This window comes from Zonotrichia albicollis, chromosome 1, assembly GCF_047830755.1.
Source record: "Zonotrichia albicollis isolate bZonAlb1 chromosome 1, bZonAlb1.hap1, whole genome shotgun sequence".
NCBI classification, from domain to species: Eukaryota; Metazoa; Chordata; class Aves; order Passeriformes; family Passerellidae; genus Zonotrichia; species Zonotrichia albicollis.
The window spans coordinates 91,036,802-91,059,699 of NC_133819.1; positions in this window are offsets into that span (position 1 = coordinate 91,036,802).

The following is a 22,898-nucleotide window of genomic DNA, read 5'->3' on the forward strand; positions in this document are numbered from 1 at the left end:
AAGAGGAGGATAATGACAAATACAGACAGGTGGTCATTTTGTTGCACAGCTGTGTTTGAAGCTGTGCTGAACAGAGCACCCAGTGCTCAAGGCCACGCAAAACCATCGGTGAGTTTGGGAAAACTGAACCAGCTGTGGGCCTCAGCTCATAGACATCATGTACTGGAAGAGACAGAAAGCTTCCAAAAGAGCTGATTTGTCCTTAGTTATTATTATGGCTATTCTACAGATATGTCAGCTGTATTTTGAAACATATTCACTTGAAGCACGTCGTCCTCAATCGTTGTTGTTTGGCTACATAATTCTGAAAACAACTGTCTTAGGAGTACAGACACAGTTGGCATTTGATATTTAGACCCTGTTGGATTCAAAAAGCTAAGAGAGAGATCTCTAAACTTGGCAAGAAATACAGGTAATCTCTCCTCTTGGGTCGCTGCAGTAGAGAAATTCTCTTTCATCTTGTTTCCCCCAGTACTTATCCACGTGGTTTGATGCAAACTGGTGCCAAATATTTCTTGTACCTCAGTTTATGGGTTTTAAATAAGTTTTCAAACAATCAAATTGCTGAAAATATCAGTCACTCAAGTACTGTGATGTTCCAGGATGTTCTGCTGTAAGGACCAAAATTTGAACACATCCATCTTGTCTTCCAAAATTATCATGACAGCACATCAAAATTTTATCAGCAAAATGTGCAACATATTCATTCTCACATGCTGCGAAAAATACTCTCCCTCCCACATTATGTGCTACATTTACCTAAGAGGGGAGGGGAAACTAGAAATTCCAGTGTTACTTACCTCAGTCCTTGATTCCTTTCAGTACTGCCTTTCTTTTTCATCCCTACTATATAGATCATATAGAGGGAAAAAGTTGTAGCAAGATGGCAAACTGATCTTCAGGCTTCTGAATGCTCTGCAGTTTTCTAGTAGAACATCATCATTTCAAAGCCATTTTGAGGGTTCCCTGTTGCAGGAACTATCCTAAGGAATATTGCACAAATGACAGATTTTTCTAGTTTCTAGTTGCATGCAGGCTTTCTTTGTGGAGGAAGGGCAAATGGCCTAAGCATGATCATCTCTGCATGATAGAAGTCTCTGAATAGCAGATAGCTTAGAAGTACACTGCATTGACTACAAGAGCATTACAAAGCAATAATACACCACATCTGTACAAGACAGGTTGTTTTAGATGAAATACACACTGCAATAGTAAAAAGTAAATTACTACCAGGTCAATAATTTTAAAAAAGATAACACTATAGAGATGTTAGAGAAATTGATAAAATTAGTATTTGGACAAATTTTGTGATTTACTCCTCAAGTGTGAGAAGAGATATTTTGATTAATAAGAATTGGCTAATATATTTTTCCTCATATTTATTGGATTTGTTCACATGCTCTTTGCAAAAGTGAAAGTAGGAGTTATGGCAACATACTGTCCATACCAAATTCAGAAAACACAGCCAAGGAGTCCACAGCTCCTCCCCTCACACAAAGCCTGTAGGATAGGAGGCCATATCATCCTGTATCACAGGAGATATTCCCACATCTGAGGCTTCCCACAGTGTGCTTTCATGTCCTTGTATACTTGACACAGAGCAATAGCTCTCTTAATTTTTGCTAGGGTCCCAGTGAGGGTTCATTTCACAGAGTGTTGGACTGGACCAGCCTAGGAGAGACCTGCAGCTGGATGTCTTACAGTTGGTGATTAGAGCAGCTTCCTGGAATAAAAGCAGATAAGGGAGCCCAAAAGTGGGTGCTCTCCATGTCAAAGGTCTTGGTGGCTGCTTTTGCATCTAGGTTTACAGTTACATAGACAGTCCTGAGATTAAACCGGTCACTCTGAAATTCACTTTACATGAAATTCTGAATTTGTTACATAATTATTCTGGGGAAAGATTGTTTTAGTGCTTACCTCAAAATTATGCTTGTATGCAAGTTTGTTTCATTTTTCTGATTTTACTGATGAAACTATGTGCTGGAAAGTCAGACTAAAGACCATGTGATTTTTTTTCTTTTTATTCTGAGTCTATGCATCTTAGCACCATTCTGTTTAAGTCTTTTTCTTACAAAGTTATAAATTATTTTAAATTACAACTTTATATGTGGAAATATTCTACAAAATGTGAGATTTGACTGTCTAGTTTGTTATTTAGACTGCAGCACACCATCTCACACTTTCAGTAGTACAGTTCTCAAAGTTTTCCTCGATTGAGTTGCTTGTACTAATTGCCGGAGGAGATGTTCTTGATCTATTGAATTAACTATTCTTGCAGATTATCTATGCAAAATATGCAAAATATGCCATAATAAGCCAACTATAAAAAGGAATAAAGGAATGTGACAAGATTTTATTAAAAAACAAAACCAAAATGTTTAAGAATATGTTTTCTCTTAGAATTCAAATTTTAAAGGTAACAAATTAGTAGTTTCAGATTTAGATTCACATTAAAAGAGAGAATTGAGAACTACATTGTTATATTTCAGAAAGCATGGAACAACAAAAGCGCTGGCACATTTTTCCCTATTCTGTGCCTTCTCACTTCCCCAACCTTTCTGATGTCTTTCCAGTTTGGAGCTCCTGCTTAGATAAAACAGATGACTTTCTGGGCCTGCTTCTGCTAACAGCAGGCAGGAGCAACGGTGACTGATTGGTTGAAACATGAGGATTAATGGGTATTTATATTTCATTAAATTTTATGCTCACTGGAGAATAATGTATCACTCGCAGATATTGAAACATATGTCAACCCTATCCACTTACATATAATTCAATTTGACTTAAATGCATTGATCAAATTTTATTAAAGTCCAATATATCTTCCAAAAAGGCCTGCTAACACAATATTGCTGCTTCACATTCATCAGATAAAAGGAGGCAATTGTGTTGTAATTCCATTTATACCATTTTTCGGGAAAAGGGAGATTATTGTGAAGCAAATACTCATTACAAGGTGACTGGTGTTGGCTGAAGGACTTGAGACTGAGATTATTAAGTGAATTCTCAAGTGGTGCCCTTTAGTTAAAATTACCCCAGGGTGGGTCATGCCTGTTTTCATCCCCAGTGGAAAAGAGAGATCAGCATTGTTAACGATATTATCCAGGAAAGTTTGCCATGTGAGATTCTGGAAAACACTAACAATTTGTTTTGTTTTGGTTTTTCTTTTTTTTCCTTTTGAAGCTCAGTTTATGAAACATGCATAACTGTGACTGAAATACTATTTTTCTGGTTTTATTCCCCTTTTTCCTTCTCTACATCCCTCCTTTTCATTTCACTTTTGCTATTATTCATCCTGAAATGATTAAGAAAAATATGAAATTCTCATTTCTTCACTTCTTCTCACAGAAAAGGAGGGGTTTTTATATAGTCCCCATCTCAAAACAACAACAGAAATAATGGGATGTTTCTCAAGTGTTTGAACTTAGACTCTTTCTTGCAGCTTGTGTTGTGCAGAATAGAAGAGGTTTTAGCCCTCTTAATGGAAGAAAGCAAAGACTTCAGCAGGATCATTTAGTCCTCACTCTCAAACTATCATGATTTGGGACAGTGAGGTTGATGCAATGTGTTTTAGCAAGCTCTTATTTTGTATCTTGTTCACGTTTATCACGGGCTAAACTGCCTGCCTTTCAATATAAAAGTGAGCATCTCAACACAGGCTTTCAAAGTAAAGGTTCACTTCTAGACTGGAAAACAAAGGAATAACCAGGAAGGATGTGAAAGAGTCAAAATAAAGGAATATGAAATCATAGGCACACTCAGGAGACATAAAAAACTGTATATACATCATATGGGTTTTGAGCACATCATTTGGATTAGTATCCTATCTCACAGAGTTGAAATAATTTTAAAGTCGCTGGGACTCTCACTTCAATAAAAGCATAATTTTCTAAAGTGAGGTACCCTGGAAATCTTCCCCCAAATAAGAAAAGTCTTATTTTTAACAAAAGTTTCTCCTTTTAGCCATACCTTTTTCTTCCAGACCTGCTCTTTTGTTCTACTGGCTAACAGACTTACGAACACAGTAAAGATTTCTGTACAGGTTTATTATAGTGTTTGTCCAAAATAATAAACAATTTCAAAATCAGTGCTTTCACTCAACTTGTATTATATGATCTGAATTTATTACTATAAATAAAGAAGTGATATATCAAATGAAGTAAATATTTCAGGAATATTTATTCAATAGATGTTTTTCTGATCAGATGTCAAAAAGTTACTGTTCTGATTTCTAATCATCAAACAGGACTTAAATATAATTTTTTTCATTCTTGAGGAAAAAAAATATTTGTACAAACACCGGACTTATTATTAATATACAGAGAAGAATCTAATATATTCTTGAGCAGAAAGTTTAAGTAACATACAATGCTGACAGTATCCTCCTTTTAGTAAAACTCTTGCAAATCCATTTAAAATGCTTTATGTGCTTTATACAATTCACCAGATTCTGTCAAGATTCTTGGTCCTACTCTTCTAAATATGTGCTTTAGCTTCTCCCTAAAGAAACTGAAAGTCCCTTGCTGACTTGTGAAGAAAAGTGATTAATTACTCCTTTTTTGCAGTCTGGGCTGGTCAGGCCCACCCCAAACTGAAAACATTTCAGTAGTTTGTATATGTAAAAATAATTTTCTCCCTTTTAGATAGTGAGTGAGAGAATTTCTTGATAGTAAGACAGTTCCATCATCTGTATGCCTTTAGGTTATCATGCATTCTAAGCACCAGGACTTTCACAGGCACATTGGCTATGTTTCAGAGATTAACTCTTTTTACCCAACTTAAATTCCTTTCAAAAACATCTCCTAGGACTTTACGTAGTCAGTGTGTTTATGCCAGTTCTATGAGTTCACAGATTTGTGAACACACACATTATCTTTAGAATACCAATTTTTTATAGACACTTCAGAAATGGTATGAGTTTGGAAAAAAAAAATAAAAAGGAAGAATGAAAGGAAAGAACAAGTAAAATGCTTCCATTCTTTCATTTCAAGAGATTCTGTTCAGAAAGTAGTTACCAAGATCAGCTGATGCACAGGAAGTTCCACCTGAATATGAGGAAGAACTTTACTTTGTGAGTGAACACACACTGGAATCTGTTGCCCAGAGAGGCTATGAAATCTCTTTCATTTGAGTTATTAAAGAATTACCTGGATGTAATTCTGTGCAATATGCTCTAGGATGACTCTGCCTGAGTAGAGAGTTTGGATCACATGGCCCGCTGTGGTCCCATTCTGCATTATCCTTTTGGTGAGTCTGTCATTCTGTAATATTTCTGCCACTTAGTCTTCTCTGCTCCACAGGAAAACCACTCTGACAGACCTGCTCCTCTGAAAGTGTCCATATCACATCTTATTGTGATGCACCTATAAGATGTGCAGGAAATATAGATAAATGTGAGATGGTCTTGCCTCTATTGCTGCCAACTTTGTGCTAAAATATTTAAATAAAAAAAAATTCCAGATATCTATTGCATAGACATTCCTTTAAACAAGGTCACCTCTTCTGAGATTTCTTTGTACCATAGAGTCTGTGCTGTTATTGCATTCAGGATGAGGTACCCTTTTGGCAAAAAAAAAAAAATTGCTTTTGCCTCTTTCATTTTCTTGCTGCACCTTCATGACTTTTTTCCACTCCCAACCACCAGAGCAAACCAAGCAAGTCAGTAAGTCTGCCACATCTTCTGGAGAAAGGAATTCTGCCTTCCAGTTCCTACCTTCCTCTCCATTTGGTTTCTGGTAGGTACACATATGCATAACCACTTTTTTGCAAGAAGAGAACTCCACAGTTATATATCATCATAGTCATAATACTTAAGGTTCAAACTCACTCGTGGTGGCATTTCTGTTAGACTTACCTTTCACTCAGTGAATCAGGAAACAAAAACAGTAGAATGTAGCTCATTTATGGCACCCCACCATGTGACATGCAAAAATAGCATTCAACCAGCCTTAGACTCTCATCACTTCCAGAGAATTAATATGGGATGTTACGTAGGCATAAAGAATTTCCTGTGTTCATCCCAAAAATTAGAAGCTTGAATAGCATATAAACATTCAAAGAAGCCAGTCTTCTCATTGGTACTTCTCAAAGAATAGGGGAAAAGAAAATTTTTTAAGAATATGTTTCTTGTCAGTTATTAATTCAAATCTAATCACATTACAATAAGATGATATTTTAATGAGTTTCACCTTTCTAATAATTGTGGAAAGGTATTGCTCTTAAATTTACTTATTGTCAATTTTTTGTTCTTAATTAACTTATTGTCATATGACCCATGAAAAACATCACTCCACTGGCTCACCAAAATTACTGTAAACTTCTGTTTCACTGTAATGCTTTCTTTGGTATCTAGCACAATGTAAAACAACCCTGTAATCATTTAGGGCATTTTTCCCACATTTTTAGGAACTTTGAATGAAAACCTGAGGAACCATTGTTGCAGACTTGACAAAGGGAGAAGATGGTCATCAACATGTAAAACAGAATACAGACCTAAGAGGGGCAGAAGGCAGGTGAAAATACAGGTTGGTGGGCAGAATGTAATCAGACAAGAGGAGAGGCAGGAAGATTTTCATACTGCTCTAGGTATCCAGTTTTTATCAGAAATAATTATAATCATTTCACATTATCCTTATGATATTTCATTTTGTTTATACTCAGTTTCCTATGGGAAAATATAAAAAACCAAATCAGCCCAGCTCTTCACAGACATCTGTTTTTCTCTTGCTTCTGTCCTAATGCTGGAAACTTCTGCTCTTCCATTTCTTTCCTACTTGTTTAAATCACTTTTATGGAGGTTTTTAACTTCTTTTTTTATTTTTTTCCTATTTCTTTTCCTTTCTAGAATTATTATTTCTTTAATTTTTTTATTAGAGCTGTGGGATAATTTTTGGTGTCATGCTGATTTATAGTGGGGGTAGAAAAGAGAATACAATAGTTCACACTTGCCCCTTCCTGTTGTGAAGAACCAGAGGACCACAAGCAGGCCATGAGTGTTTGAAGTGGTTTTATAGCAGCATAATTCCAACCATATACTCTGTCAGATACCAACAAAAAGTCCCAGAACTCTCTGGTGTCACCAAATCACTTGGTGCAGTTATAGACTTCTTCCAGCTCTTCATGGATGAAGAAGTTTCCCTCTGTTGGTACACACAGAGGTTGCTTACTCAGGTGCAGAAACAATCATGCAGTTGTGAGCTAGAGACTGGATGACTCCCCCACTTCCTCCTCTTTCACCAACCCATAAAATTACAGGTGGAAGCAGCTTTTTTATTGACAGGATGGATCTGATTCTGAGGTCGTGTTCTCAAGAGCTAATCTGTAAGGAAGAATTACAGCAGCCCAAGAAGAGCTGGCAGACCACAGCAAAGGATGGAAAACAGAGCTGACTTCTAGGCTGGTGCCAGACACACCTCATCCCCTTTCCTTTCCCAGGTTTTTACCTTTGCTGATAGACTATGCAAATGTCCCACAATAATGCTTCTCAAGCTGTTACAAGTACAAACTATCCAGATATTTAGATACTATGGTATCTAATAGGATGCTATCAATCTTTTATAGTAAGGGAATACATAAATTATAAACAAATATGTCCTTTGGTCTAGTGGAACAGCATAATGATCAAAGACACACAATAGAAATGTATTTGCTTCTACAGTAAACTTTATTCCCTCAGTGCTCAGTCCATAGTGATGGACAGGCAGTGAGCTGTCAGTTTTTGTTCTGTCTGTCACACTACACTTACCTCCTGTTGTTTTAAGTAATCAATATGGGGGCTGAAATCACCTACCACTACCTCTGCTACCTACTATTTTGTCCACTCATAAATTATGAATCCCTGCACAACGTCAAGTCTACAATTTCGATTGCATTTGCTAATCATTGATCAATAATTCAAAAGCCTCTCCTTCTTCTTCAAGGGTCCCTAGTTTCCTGGAACATATGGCAAAAGGCTGACAGTGATCACAAAACTATTCCCTTATCATAAAAAAGGAGCCAGGGAAAACAAGTTGTTGGAAGTTTCTTTCTTTCTTTCTTTCTTTTTCTTTCTTTCTTTCTTTCTTTCTTTCTTTCTTTCTTTCTTTCTTTCTTTCTTTCTTTCTTTCTTTCTTTCTTTCTTTCTTTCTTTCTTTCTTTCTTTCTTTCTTTCTCTTTCTTTCCTCTCCTTCTCACCCTTTTTTCTTTTTCTTTTTCTTTTTCTTTTTCTTTTTCTTTTTCTTTTTCTTTTTCTTTTTCTTTTTCTTTTTCTTTTTCTTTTTCTTTTTCTTTTTCTTTTTCTTTTTCTTTTTCTTTTTCTTTTTCTTTTTCTTTTTCTTTTCCTTTTCCTTTTCCTTTTTCTTTTTCTTTTCCTTTTTTTTTTCCTTTTATTCCAGGGTATAGACTTTTTTGTTATTATTACCTCATATTTCCACAGTTTGTGACTGCGCAAGTACTTGAATGCAGTATCTTACAGAAGTATTTTCATACCCTGACAAGATGTACCACTTATCAGACAAACTGACTAGTTTGGTTTTACAGTGATATTGATTGCTATGATTATTTTTTCCTGGGACTGGATTATACTTCCTTTTTCGAGAAGGGAAATATTACATGTTTATTTGCTATTAAAGATCATGAAAATAAGATAAAAACATAATCTTTATTGTGTGTTCCTGTAAATGCATAACCCTGAACACAGTGAGAAATAGAGTCTTTCACAAGTGAATCTGAGGTCTTTATCCATTACAAGAGAGTCACAGAATGCCTGCTCCAGTATTTCTTTCTCTCAGGTTGTTTTATTAGCTGTTTTACTGCAAGAGTAGGACCATGAATAATAAATACCATCATACAGAACAATTCTGATTGCTTCTCCATGGAAACCTTTTAAATGGTCAGATTCTGAAAACACATACAAAAATTCACTCCATGAATTATCTCTGTGGTTCAAAGTAGAGAAGCTCAGGCATGCTCAGGCATGTATTTGATTATTTTCTAGATTGGGCTAAAATAATCCCTCAAACTTTCTCAGTCCTTTGTCCTACGAGCTTGATTTCAGACGAGATATAAAAAGGCTTATTTAAATTGTGTTGTATAAAAGCCTCCTTTAATAAAATAAACTTCTTTTATTAATTATAATTAATTGGTCAAGGATTTAAGTTAAAATAAATAAATGAAACCAGTATGATATGTCATGTGATTTTTTTTAGTTTTATTTTATCCTCTAAAATAAAGTATTTATTTATACCTCTATTTCCTACAGCTGCATGTGACGATTAAATAAGTTTTAGAAAAAGCAACTCAGAACTTGGGCATTTTAAAACCTCTTAATAAATTCACTAACATAGTCATTATGTTTTTCTAGGAGACAAGACACTATATGCCTATCTGGAGATTAACTGATATAGCAGCCACAAGTGTAGTTAATATCAGACAGACCACCATTTTTATTCTGGTTGTGCCAGGTGCTTGCTGAACATTTAAAGGTGGTAACTTGCAATGTGCTTTACGAGGAACGTGAATCATCAAAAATCTGCATCTTTGCTGCCTGGTAAAGCTTGTATTAAAACAGAATTAATAGTACTCCTTTCTGTTAAAAGAAAATAAAAACCCTACTTTCGTTAAAGTTTAATCCTAATTTTGAAATTTGTAACCAGTTTATGAATATGATATCCCTGATATGCTGGTTTTGGGGGAGGGAGGTGTCCCTTTTTTTTCAAATTTGATTTAAATGTCCAAATTATAGTTCTTCACTGATTTCTCATGTACAAACAGGAGCAGAATAATAATCATTAATATAATATAATATAATATAATATAATATAATATAATATAATATAATATAATATATCATTTAACTATTATTTATCATTCTCAGGATGACCAGAATTCATGTTGCGTTGTCTTACTTGATTCATATCACTGAGCAAAGAAGTTAAAATCTAAGTGGCTTCTAGATGACAATATCTTTTTGTTTCTGTGTTTGGTGTGATTTTGCCTGTCTGGGTAATAATAAGAAATAATTTCTACCCTACATTATATGTACATGCAGTTTTTTCATGTATGGGCACATGAACTGAGCATTTGGAAGAACAGAATGTAAGAGATGCAGAACAATGGTAATGAAGTGAGGCAGGTGCATAGAGTCAGATTTTTCCTACATAAATAACATGGAAAGTTTCTTGAGTAGTTGAAATTATTGGAAAAGAAGGTTTAAGAGACATCATTACAATCACTCCACATTTTTATGTATTCTTTTCTTTACATCAGAAGTTTTTTTTTCCTAATTGTAATTCATTTTTGGCCAGTTTTATTGTTAGAATTTTGGTCAAAAAACCCAAAAACTTTTCCAAAGAGAGATCACGCGATCATACGCTTTGTGTAGAGTCAATAGATGGAACTATAATTCTATATTTCTATGGTATCTCTTTTCTTAGGAATACTAAGTCTTCCAGAAAGTCAAAATTTACTGTAGATATTGGAGATTTTTAAAGAATACTGTTTTTGAGAATTTTTCTCAAAATCACCAGAGATCTAGTAACATAAAGAGTCTTATTTTTATAACCTTAAGTTAATATTTTGATATTTTAGAAGAAATAAAATATTGGCATTTGTTTTAATAGTGAAACTAAATTGTTTTGAAGTCAAAATATTCCATAGAACCCCAAATAAAAGGTGTCAACAACATTTTGGCAAAGGTGTCCCAAGCAGACTAAAATTATTTTCTGCCAACTGATAATTAATGACACTGAAGGTATGAATCAAACCTCACATTTACAAAATTTAAAATCTCTTATATAAATAGTTTTACTTTCAAGTGCAAACTTTAATCTTTGCCTTATTTTACGTCCTACTTCCTCTTTTTAGCAGTCATTCCTTTGCCAATTTGGATCAATCATGCTGAAACCAGTTTTGTGCAACGCACTTTTTGTATTTCTGGCAGCAATCCCCATCCTTTTCCAACATATTTCAGAGCCTGTGGTAATGGTGGTGGAAGGAGCCTGCCACAGAACATGTGGCCAGCATGTTAAAAATATCCAGCTGCTTGACAAAAATAAGTATCAAAATCTGTTCTTGTTCTGTCTTATTTGTTCCTTAACATGAGGAAAAAGTTTTTTAGCTGAGGGCGACTGAGCACCAGCGCAGGTTGCTCACAGAGTTTGTGGAGTTACAGAGGTTGTGGAGTCTCCATCCTTAGAGATACTCAAAATATTCCTGGACATGGTCCTGGGTAACTGGCTGTAAGTGGGCCTGCTTGTCCAGAGGTCCCTTCCCACCTCAGCCATTCCATGATTCCAAACCTGTGCTCTTTCTCTCTCCTCAAAGATAACAAAATTATATTGTTAGCATTATCCATCACAGTGTTTCAGAACCAAATTTCTGACACTTTTTTGATAACAGCAAATATTTTTGTGGAATCTGAATTTGTTCGGGTCCATGATCATAAATTCTAAAAGCTGCAACTCAATTTGTGACAGTAAGGGTATCATTTAATAAAGTCATATGTTTTTAAATTATGAGATGTCATTTCCCAGCACAACTACAAGACATGTTGCAGGGGAATAACATTTCTGATAAAACTGGTGTCAGAGATCTTACTGATCATAGCAAGTAGGATAACTTCCTGAGGTGAAATAAGCAGGAGCTCACCTGGCAATCATTCTGATTTTTTAAGGCTCGTTCTCTTCTTTTTCTCTCACGGAGAAAAATGTTGTAACAGCCATCACATGGAAGTACAGACAGGAAAACTAAGCATGAAATGCAAGTAGAAATTACATTACAGAAAAGAAGAGCTTCATGTACTAATTTAAGCCAGTGTTCAATTGATGGGAGCTAATGAACTACAAAAGCTCTGACATCTTTTGCAGCCTACAACTCAGTGTAAACTAATCAACATTAAGTCAATATAATCTAACCCTTCGTTGTTCATTGATCTTTTTTACAGGCTACACACTGCCTGGCCATGTGAATGGTACAGAAATATATGTCAGGAAGAGGACAAAATTGCTACCACAAAGGAGGACTAAATTAAAATTGGCCAACCTGAAAAGAAAATTAAAATTATCTCCTGTCTATCTTATTTCTCCTTGAATAAAATGTCTATATTTTCATGAATGCCTGGCAAGAAGGACCTGAGCAGTTCATCCATCCTTGTCTGAATTTTATGCATTCCAGATGAACCTATGCAATGAAAGCACTAAAAACTTGGTATGACCACAGGCTGTTTTCTCTTAGAAGGAGATTCACCAAGATTCACCAAGACTACGGGCTCACTACTTTCCTTATAAAATTTCAGAAGGGTTTATGAAAATTTGATTTTAATCTGTGAATCTCTCAACTCTTCTGAAGCATCATTGGAAAGCCTTTCCCACAGAAGCCTTTTGCAGCTTTCCCAAAACATTCTGATTTATGGATTCCCATACATGGCCTTTTCTTGTATATGTGGATATGCATTGAAGGGATGCCACTAGACAGATAAAGATGTTGCATCTCTTTTGGAACCATTTGTTTTTGCAAAAGAGAGTAAAAGCCATGTTTTCTCCTAAAAGTGCCTTACACAGAAAACTGTGGAGTTTTCATTGTGGACATGGGAACTAGATATTTGACCTCGTAGTATGTATTTATTTTACTGATAGAGAAATTCCTTGGGCAATGAAATAATACCATGTAACTCTGATCATAGATCAAATGTCTCTTTATGCTTATAGAAAGAAAAATAAAATATTTAAACTATAAAACAGCATATAGAACCATTAGTAAAGATGGTAGTAAAGATGGTAGTAAAGTTTACTAAAATCCACTTTTGAAATGGCTACTTTTCTATCCATATTTGAAAACAAAAACAAAATTTAAAAGTAATAATTTACTTGCAAAGATTTTCTATAGTTTTCTTTGCTACTATACCTTTCTCCTATCACATTTGTTTTATAGGTTTGGAAATTTCAAAGAAACCTAAAGGTGCTAGAGACCTGACCTAAATGGAATTTGATAAAATATATCCTTATGATTATTCCCAGCTCTCAGCAAGGAGATTTTTGAAACCAAAACTTTCCAAGACATATGCTGGTCACTTTGGTCACACATTGCCTCAATGCAGGTAATGGGACAGTTTGTGAGAATATGCCAAGAAAGTCTTCACCTGTAGAGAAGAAAAATTTCATATTTTTATGCTAGGAAACAAATAAAGATATTTTTTATTTCTCTTTGAAGAGATAATTTACTAGTCTTATTAGATAAACAATAGATTTCTGTCTATTCCAGCTTTTGAGTGTACTTTCTACTGGAAAGTGTCTTTTTAAGTGTCTTCAGGAACAAAATATGTTAGAATTTAGGTATAAAACTTATTTCTTTATTGCAGAATCTGAAAAGTATCTCAGCTTCTTATGACAAAAATGGAAGAGGATCGCTGAGGAGGAGTGAAATCACATTAAGGACATCTCCTAAATATCTACATCAGAGAATGTTATTGAGTCATGAAACTACTAGAGCACAATGAGAAAAAGACGTGGTGTAACTTCAATCCCAGCTTTTTATTTTATTCAAATGAAGGACCCTCAAAAGGTTTAGTTAGGAATGAAGTTAATTGGGTTTGGTGTAAGGTTGGTCTACTTCCTGCTGGAAAGTTTCCCATATTTCCTCAGTATAAGTAGCGGCTGGACTCCCATGTCACCCTGTTAGCCCAGACTTTAATTAGTTCTGGCATTCGCCTCATAATGATAAATGCTGAGATGATGAATGGAAATGCAAATGAGTGTGAAGTGGCTCAGCCATCAGTGCTGAATATCATTAATACCTTCCTACTGTTAAATCGATCAATGTCATCCCAGGATCCCTCTGTTCAGCGGGTGCAGATGGCTGTCCGCCAGAATGCCTTCCATTATATTGGCAGTGAAAACTTTGTGGGTTTTTCCTCCCCATATGCTTTTATTCATCTTTTGCTGAATATTTGTTTGGCAACTAGAACTCTAATATATTTCCAGCTGAGATGATAACTATTTAGGGTCAATAAGCGAGTAGCTAATTTAGAGCAAAATAAATATGAATATCGATCTCTTCTCACATCAGGAGAGAAATATCAAGTGCATATTCAATAAATTGGAGAGCGGTAGAATTTTTCAGGGTGCAAAATTTCATGTTGTAGCAACAAAAGATACCATAAAAAGATGAAAAGGTGTTTAGTCATGTCTCAGATGTGCTGCATCTTTGTATTTTACAATAGTCTGGGTTTGTCAGCATGTCCACAGAACTAAATTTCATAAGAATCAAAGGGCTGGATAATCAACATGAAATTTCAATATCTAAAATATTTTTTGTGAATATGAAGAATAAAACTTAAGAGCATTGGGAATAATTGTTTTATCTTGTGGACTCTATTTTTGTGCAGTGTTTAGGGGTCATCCACTGGAATGCACATTAGCCTTGTGGGGTCTTTCTTCATCATGGAAACTTTCCAATCAAAGTAGACACAGATTTATTTCAAGGGAGTGGTTTTGGACATCTAAACTTAGGAGTTAACTCTGATGGTTCGGAGCTCTTCAGGGATTCTTCTTTGCTTACACTGAGGGAGCATGGGTTAACCTTTGTGAATAATCTCTTTTCCATGTAATTCACAACTTTCTAAAAATCTCAGAGAGTGATGAGTCAAGAGTGCTTTGTTATGTTAGATCAGGAGGGAATGTATTTCATCCATAAAGAGTCCAAAGAATCACCTTCTATCAAGGCATCAAGTGGTTACTGAGATTCTAAAGACACCACTGTGTATCAGCCTGGAGTCTATTCTCTTATAGCTCATGCTTAGTCACACATGATAACAGCCAAAACATATAATTTTCACCCTGTGATCAGTGTAATAAAGTCTCCAATTTTCTATGAATCTGCTCATCTGTGGATTTGGGAAGACTGAGGAAAAACATCATGTGGTGTGGACACCCTGTACACTAAAATTCCTACATGAAAGTTGTACTGGTCCTTCCATCCCCTTTTCTTCTCATAAATAACACAGTATATCTTTAATTTCCCTTCATAAACCCTCTCATTTCATCCTCTCAGTAGGCTGGAAAGTCTCACATAGATTGAGAAGTTACTGGAACAAGTCCAAACATAAATCACCCATTATCAGGTTCAATTCGTTATATAAATGAAGCTGTCCCTTTTTTTTTTTTTTTTTTTTAAATGTCTTTATTCCAAATACTGATTTCTATAAATCACCCTAGCATTTACCCACTGAATTTTTTTTGTAATGGGAATATTCTCTGATCTCAGGTTATTTTTTTTTTTATTAGCATAATTATAATTGAAAATAAAATCAGACAAACTATTTTGTTTCATTGGAGTCTGTTAGAACTTTGGCACCTAGAGTAGAAGCGGCCAGTTTCAACAACATTGGGATCACAAGTAAATAAGTTAGACGTTTTAATTATGAGATTATATCACTTTACAGGATGGCTAGGGAAATATGAAGAAAATTTTATTAACAAAACAGTAATCTAAACAGAATAGATCCCACCTAATTCTGTGTTATTTTTCCTAGGTTTAAGGCTTAAAAATAATAGGCTTAGAAAATAATACCACATTCAAGGAAGCTGCTCTACTGACCTATGAAGTGAATATGGAATTTAATTATCATTTTGCTTATGGTCAACATTATCACAAAGCCTGAGATAGAAAGTTAAAAATACTGCTCACTTTGGTTTGAAGAAGAACAAAACTGTTCTATGGGGGAAAAAAGAATTGCTAGAGATTTGTATCTGTACAATATGCAGCCACAAGCAGATAACAGGAATTATGCCAATCAAAAGCTAGAGAGCTAACTGTGCTTCTTTTATTAGTGCAAAAACACGTTTTCATGTCATTCAATTTTTGCTTATCCTGTTAACAAAAAAACTTTGTAATAGTGAGTCCCTGTATTGTTAAAATAATTTTCATTCTTGTTACATACCAGCTTTTTATTATACCGGATGTTTATTTAGTACTTAAAGAACAGTGGGCAAAATAAAAAAGGACATGTGGAGCAGTGTGCACAAAACAGACTCAATTTGAAGTGACATTAAATGAGGTCTGAAGCCCAGAGATTAAAGTGGGAAGTCTGTGACACAGATTTCGTCAGAAGGCTGTCAGCAAAGGCTGTGTCAGTAATGTGACTTCATAAGTGTTTCAGATTCCAAAACCCTCCAGGCTTCTGGTTTTAGCAATACAAAAGCACTTTCCAAACATCCCTTAAAGCAGATCTGGTTTGAGATGAACGTGGGCCAAACACAGCACAACTGTGTCTGTTTTGCCTACTTTACTCCCTTTTATCCCACAGAACTCCTCATAAGCTCCGATGATCATGTCACATCTCATGTAATGAGAATTTACAATTATTCAGAGCTTGCTGTTTTACACAGACTTCCTTTCTCAATTTCTTGGATTCTCCATTTCAACTGACACTCATCTTGAAATACATCTTTCAGATTCAAATAGATATTTTCAATTATCCATACCTATGCTATTGCACAACTACTAATGGATTCCCACGATCATATTGTGCTTTTTAATACATATGTCTTCATTGTCTATCTTTATATGTGATAAGTAAATTTTACAGAGCATTTCCCTACTCAGCCAAATCAGGTGGTGATTTTGCCATTAGTTTCACTGGAAACAAAATTCGTTTCTGCAATTTCCTTTTTAATTGCCATCCAAACTTCAAGGCTACTTTGCTGATTGTACCCATTGGCCTGCCTTTTTTACTCACTGGAGGCATGTGCAAAGGCAGATATGCAGAATGCATATAACCAGAATTTTCTGTCCCTGAGAAAATATGTCTATCAAACATTGAACTGATAGCGTTATCTTATTTTTCATTTTTAAAATCTGTTTTCAGTTACTTGTGGCTGTAAGAATTCTGAACCATTGGGTGCATGTCTACAGCTGCATGTGTGCCTGCGTGGTTTTGCCTGCAAGGGTAGAGTTTCATGTATAACTTCAGAAAAATAATATTTTCTATTTATAGCTGAAAAGAGCAATCAGGGTGACCAGCAGTAGAGATAGACACCAATCAAACAGAAAGAAGGGGATGAAGGGAAGTTAGGTACTAAAGGCCGGATTTAGGACTGAAGTGAAGGACACTGAAGTAAAGGGTAAGTCTTGCAAAAGTCTGACAAAGTTGAAGATAGAAGACCTCTGGCTGGTTAGGTCAGGGAACTAGGAAGATTCCCATCAGATGCTAGGAAAGAATCAGGGCTCCCAGGACCTCAGGTACAGATTGAAGGTCAAACATAGTTCTGTGAAAGCCCTTGGCAAACTGTAGGCCTCATTTAGCTCTGAGAGCATCTCTATGCAAAGGACAAAACCTCACTACTGCTGATTGTAGTCAGACATGATAGAGGCAGTGGTCTAAAAGGTTTAAGTTCACCTAATGACAGAGATAAGGTCTAAGTCTTAATTCATCACAAAGATCTAGGAATTATGAGCGAAATATGTGAACCCAAAAAAGCCAAGCAAAAGCTTTTTTTCTCCATGCATGAAGAACCTTACCTAACCACCACTTTGTGTGATGCAGACCAATTACTGGATCAGAGAAGATTACAGGAAGTTTTGCGGTTAAAGCAGCCTTAGAGAACTGGATTAAACCTTGCCTCTTGTCATACTGGTTGTTAATGAGGCTGCTCTACTGATTTCAACCAAACTTTTTGCAGGTGGTTACTCATTATGTATGCTTCATTTTATGGATCACTGATTTGCAAATTTGCTGGGTGCTCACATTTACATTGGTAAGGGCTGTGCTCACATTTACATTGTAAGGGCTGTTTGTAGGCAGCTAGTGAACAGTGAGCCCATAGAGAGAAACCAGGCCATATGCATGCAAACAGACAAGCAAAACTCAGAGCATGAGTGTAGCCCAGGTGGACTACCAAGCTGCTGAAGCTGCCATCAACATCAAAAACCTTTGTCACAGCTCCCTGCTGTTGGCTTTTGCTGACCAGCCACAACATCCATTCAGAAATTCCACTAACTGGGAGAAAGCTACAAATTTCAGAGTCCAGAGCAAAGCTCCAATTCATGGCCCTACACCATGTGTCTGAGAAGAGTAAGCCTACACCTATAAAATTAATGGTTCTAGGTATCAGCTTTTTCTGTAAAAAAAAAAAAATCAAAAAAACACTCAACAAACAAAATTAAGATAAAACAAAACAAGCAACCGCAACAGAAATAACTACACTATTCTGCATTGCTTTTTTTTCTTTTGATATGTTTGCTGTGTGCTTTTTGTTCTACAATGATGACCAGGACACATAATCACAAAATTACCATTTCTTTCATGTGGGCAAAGTTTGGATAACACCCAGTAAACTCAGTGAAGGCTCACGAGTCTTCATTGAGTAACAAGGGTGAAAAAAGCCCACTAAGGATTTGATGCTTTTGGTACCATCCATCCATCCATCCATTCATCCATCCATCCATCCATCCATCCATCCATCCATCCATCCATCCATCCATCCATCCCATCAACTGAATCACACTAAAACACAATGTGGTCATGTAATTAAAGAACACAATCACACCCTGCAAAAGACACAACCACATCTCCAGATTTTCAATATCTGAAAGCCTGACAATAAACTTAAATGTTCTTCTAATTAGGGCTTTCTTTACATTATGAGGGCTGGAAGGAAGAAACAGTGAGCAACATTCTGTTTACAAGCACTATTGATAATATGAAAGAAGATTAAACATTCTTATAAGAAAACTACTCTACAGGGATCAATTTGTTAATGACAGATTTACAGACTTATACTGGTATAAATCCAGCATGGCTGCACTGAGATCAAAAAACTGTTAATTTACATAGGTGTCATTTGTAGTTCGGTTTTATCCTTAATCTTGTGTTTCTCTTTAGTCATTGTAATTTTAGAGAAGCATGTCATAACTCAGAGGGAGATTTTCAGGACTAGAGCATCACTTGAATAATTTCTGCATATACATACTGGGAGATTTTAAATACATATGAAGAATTAATTAATTTGAAGCTGACTGAGAAGTCTGGCAGTGTAATTAAAATAGACAATTGTAAGGTGAGTCTGGAGGAAAGCAGGATAAGAAAAAGGTGGGTTACTGCAATATTTTGCACAGACAGAAATGTGGAGGCAGTTGAATTAACAACAAAACAACAAAAAAAAATAAACAATCATAAACAAAATGAGGAATACCTATGACATTCTCATGATTACAGACAGATGTCTAAGCTGACTTTTTTCCTGAATCAACTTTACTCAACACCTGTGAGCATGTGATTAATTTAACCACGGAGTACACCGTGTACTTTTTCAGTAAAAAAAAAAAAATGTTGACCTCTGGTATTGCAAAAGAAAGACAATCAGCTAACCTAATAGGCCCTTTATTTGCTAATCAAACCTCTCATTAACAATTAATTGGATCAAAAGTTCGCTGGCCATTATTGCTGTGTCAGTTCAACTCTGAGGGCCCCAGAGGATGAAACTAAATGAGCTGGTCAGGTTATAAATAATTTCCAGTGGCTACTCCTCTTACCTCAGGCTATTCAGGTAGAGGTCAATGTCCTGCCTACTGCAGGCAGAAAAGACAGTTGCTGTGACAAGCAAGAGGCATTCTTCCTTTTCTAAGAAGCTCATTTAGGTTTAGTAATTTAAACCTTTGTAAAAAGCCACAGTATAAAAAGCAGCTCTGTACTGCAACGTTTTTGCTTGTACTTGCTTATCATGAGTTAATCAAAGCAACATTTCAGATTGCTTAAAGCCTTTCAAAAATAAAAGAAGCCAGGAGTTGCTTTAATCAGGAAATCTGCTTCTTAAAGAAACCCTGCAGAGACACCTTTATGGCAATATAATTATTTGTTTCTATTCTTAACCTAATAATCCAGGTACTGACTGACAGGGTTCAAACACTACTCATCAAATAACATGAAAGGACCTGTCAGAAGTAAATGAAGATACAAATGAGAATAAAGTGAACAGGGTTTGGTCCAAAATATGCGCAATGCCGTATTTACCTGTTGGTTTCTTCTTTTTCATTAAAGAAATAAGGGAGAAAGGGAAGAGAAATTCATCCCTCTATTTTCCCTTTAGACAAAAAGTAACAAGCAGGTACATCTTAACATACACATATTACAAGTCAATATTAGGTAGGAGGGAAAAGTGGTATGGGCAGGCCAATCTCAAAGACCCTGTGTGCTGAACGTCAATATGATGACAGCACTATTTGTTCATTATAATTGAATTAAAAGAAAAACTTGGAGAAGGAGGAGACATCCATCCAAGGCCATTCCACAAATCAGGGAAGGAAAAAAAAATGGCATAAAATTTATGGACATGGTGGTGGGAGGGAAGAGGGAATCTAGAAAAATAACAATGTTGAAATGTGCCATGCAAGAATTTATAGGTTTCAAGATAGGATGCGAAAGTTGCAGAACTCTGGGGCTTCTTGTATTGGTTGATCAAACAGAACTGTTATTTTATTAAAAAGAAAAATAAAAAAGAGTGAGCTACTTAATGGAAGAATCTTAAGTGATAGGTTCATAAGTGGTTTTAGTAGGATTTTATGTGTTCAGTAGTGTTATCTGGGCCAAATAAGGGAGCTGAGTACATAGAAACACTGAACAGTTCCTTGCAAAGGCACTACCTAACAGTAGCTGAAGCTGCCACCTAGAATAGAGGGAAAATCTGAAAAGTGAGTGGGACAGAAGAGTTCTGCTCCTTCACCAATTATACATAACAGTATACAGTACACATAGCAATTATAACAGTAACTCCAGATGCTGCACAAAGCTGTGTGTACATGGTTTCTTTCCTGGCAAATGAAATGGTCTCCCAACTGGTCAGAAGACATGGAGATGTGGTTAGGTCAGCATGAAATTAACAGATTTGTACAGCTCTGGCAAGGCTTGGGAACAAAACCAAATTCTCATGCTTGGAGCATGATCAGAGGGAGATCATAAAAAGATTAATAGCCCAGAATAGCTGAAACTTGGAAACTTCTAGTGCATAATAAGGTTCTTAGGGGTGTCTAGAAATTAGGGATTACACTTCTGGATACAACTACTGCTATTGCACACTCCTACTGCTGCAACAGGTTGTGTCTACAGCGTACCTTCAATTCACAACCTGTGTGCTGGGGGAAAAGAACAACAGAAAAACATCATGCCTACAGACATAGCACCACTTGTAACTGATTTTAACAAAAATTAGGATGCATAGGGAGAAGAGGGTGACTCACTACCTCCAGAATGGTATCCCAGGTCTGGAGAAGAGCCAAGAGAAGGAAGCATTGACCCTGGAGTCACCCTTCCTTATGAATTTTGCAGTTTAGTGAAAGATGCACTGGTCAGGCAGGATTTGGCTAACTCTGACGGGATTAAATATACATGATTCCATTTCAGTGACAGGCTGCTTTGCTGTCAGGCACATGTATCAAATATGACGTAGCTGTATTTGGAGATATTTTATCCATTTAGTAATGTATATTATTATATATATACATACTTCCCTCCCAATTACTTATTTTCAATACATTAGCAAAGATGTTCCCCAAAGGGCTACAAAAGGGGCCTGGGAACCGGATAAGACCATTCTCTGAGCTTAAATTTTTAATATTAAAATGCATTGAGATTTGCTATACACTTGCTCAAGATGTATTGCCCCAAGCAAAACAGTGTTTTATAGATGGACATGCAATTTTGTTGCTTTCAGCCGAGGGTCACATTTGTTTTAGTGGCTTTAGGATGTGCAAAATAATGAATGAAGTAAAAATAAGCATTCTATGTTTAAAATAAAATTGGAATTTTAACTATTTTACGTGCATATACACTCATACACACAAACACACTTCCCTTTATGTTGAAAGAGATCTTGAGAAAACAGAAGTCACGTAAAAACTATTATATTTTCATTTTTATTTTTATTATATGAGACTTCATCTTAGATGCCTTGGGTGAATCCAGCCTCTTTTTCCACTGACAAAGCACAATATTTTCAGTTTAAATCATGCCAAGAGTAAGCCCTAACCTTCTTACTCTCCTACAAAGAAGAGACATCTGTTTCACTTGGAACATAGCTGAAGTGAGAGTATGAGGAAGTTACATTAGATCACTTCTGTCTTCCTAATTTTAAATGACACACATATTTGAACTATACTTCATTAAATATTCCTGAGCATGTTCTATCTCTACAGCCCACTTTCATCAAGACATTCAAGGGAACTTGTGTGAAAATCTTTCTCTTTGAATACATCATGTAAGACTGCTAATCATGCAGTAATCTCATGTATTGATTTTGCATTATTCCTAAGGGGGAAAGAAAAGTAATTCTAACAATTTCATTGGTTTGATAAACATTTTAGCTAAAGTTATGCTCTGACTACTGTAAAAGAAATTTAATTCACACTAAACTCCAATTTTATCCAATTCAATTCTGTGTAAAAATATGTTTCAATGATGTATCAGTGCACTTGCTTCAGTAGGGTAGGAAAATTAATTTTTTTTTCAGTTTGTAAGAAACTGGGGAACCACTTTTCAAACTTAATATTTCTTTTATTTTTTTTAGTTATGCGTGGGAAACAATATTCAGAGGAGGTGGTGGTAAAACAGTGAGAACTTAGCTGAGGCAGGCTAAATTGTAACTGCAGATAGAGTTAAGATTTTGCAATATTATCCTTAAGTTAATGTTATCTGTGTTAGTATTGGAAGCAGAGGAAATAAAACTTCATACTGATAGTTGTAACCATTTATTAAACGTGGATCTTTATCTTTAGAAGTGTTAGGGAAAATTAGAATAAGGAAGAATAAGGGACAGTAGATAGAAAATGAAAAAATGCTTTGCTTTCAAAAGTTGAAAAACCTCAAGTGTTTCTCTATGCCATGAAATTAAAATAAAATTTGAATTAATGGTTCAAAACTATGGGTTACCTTT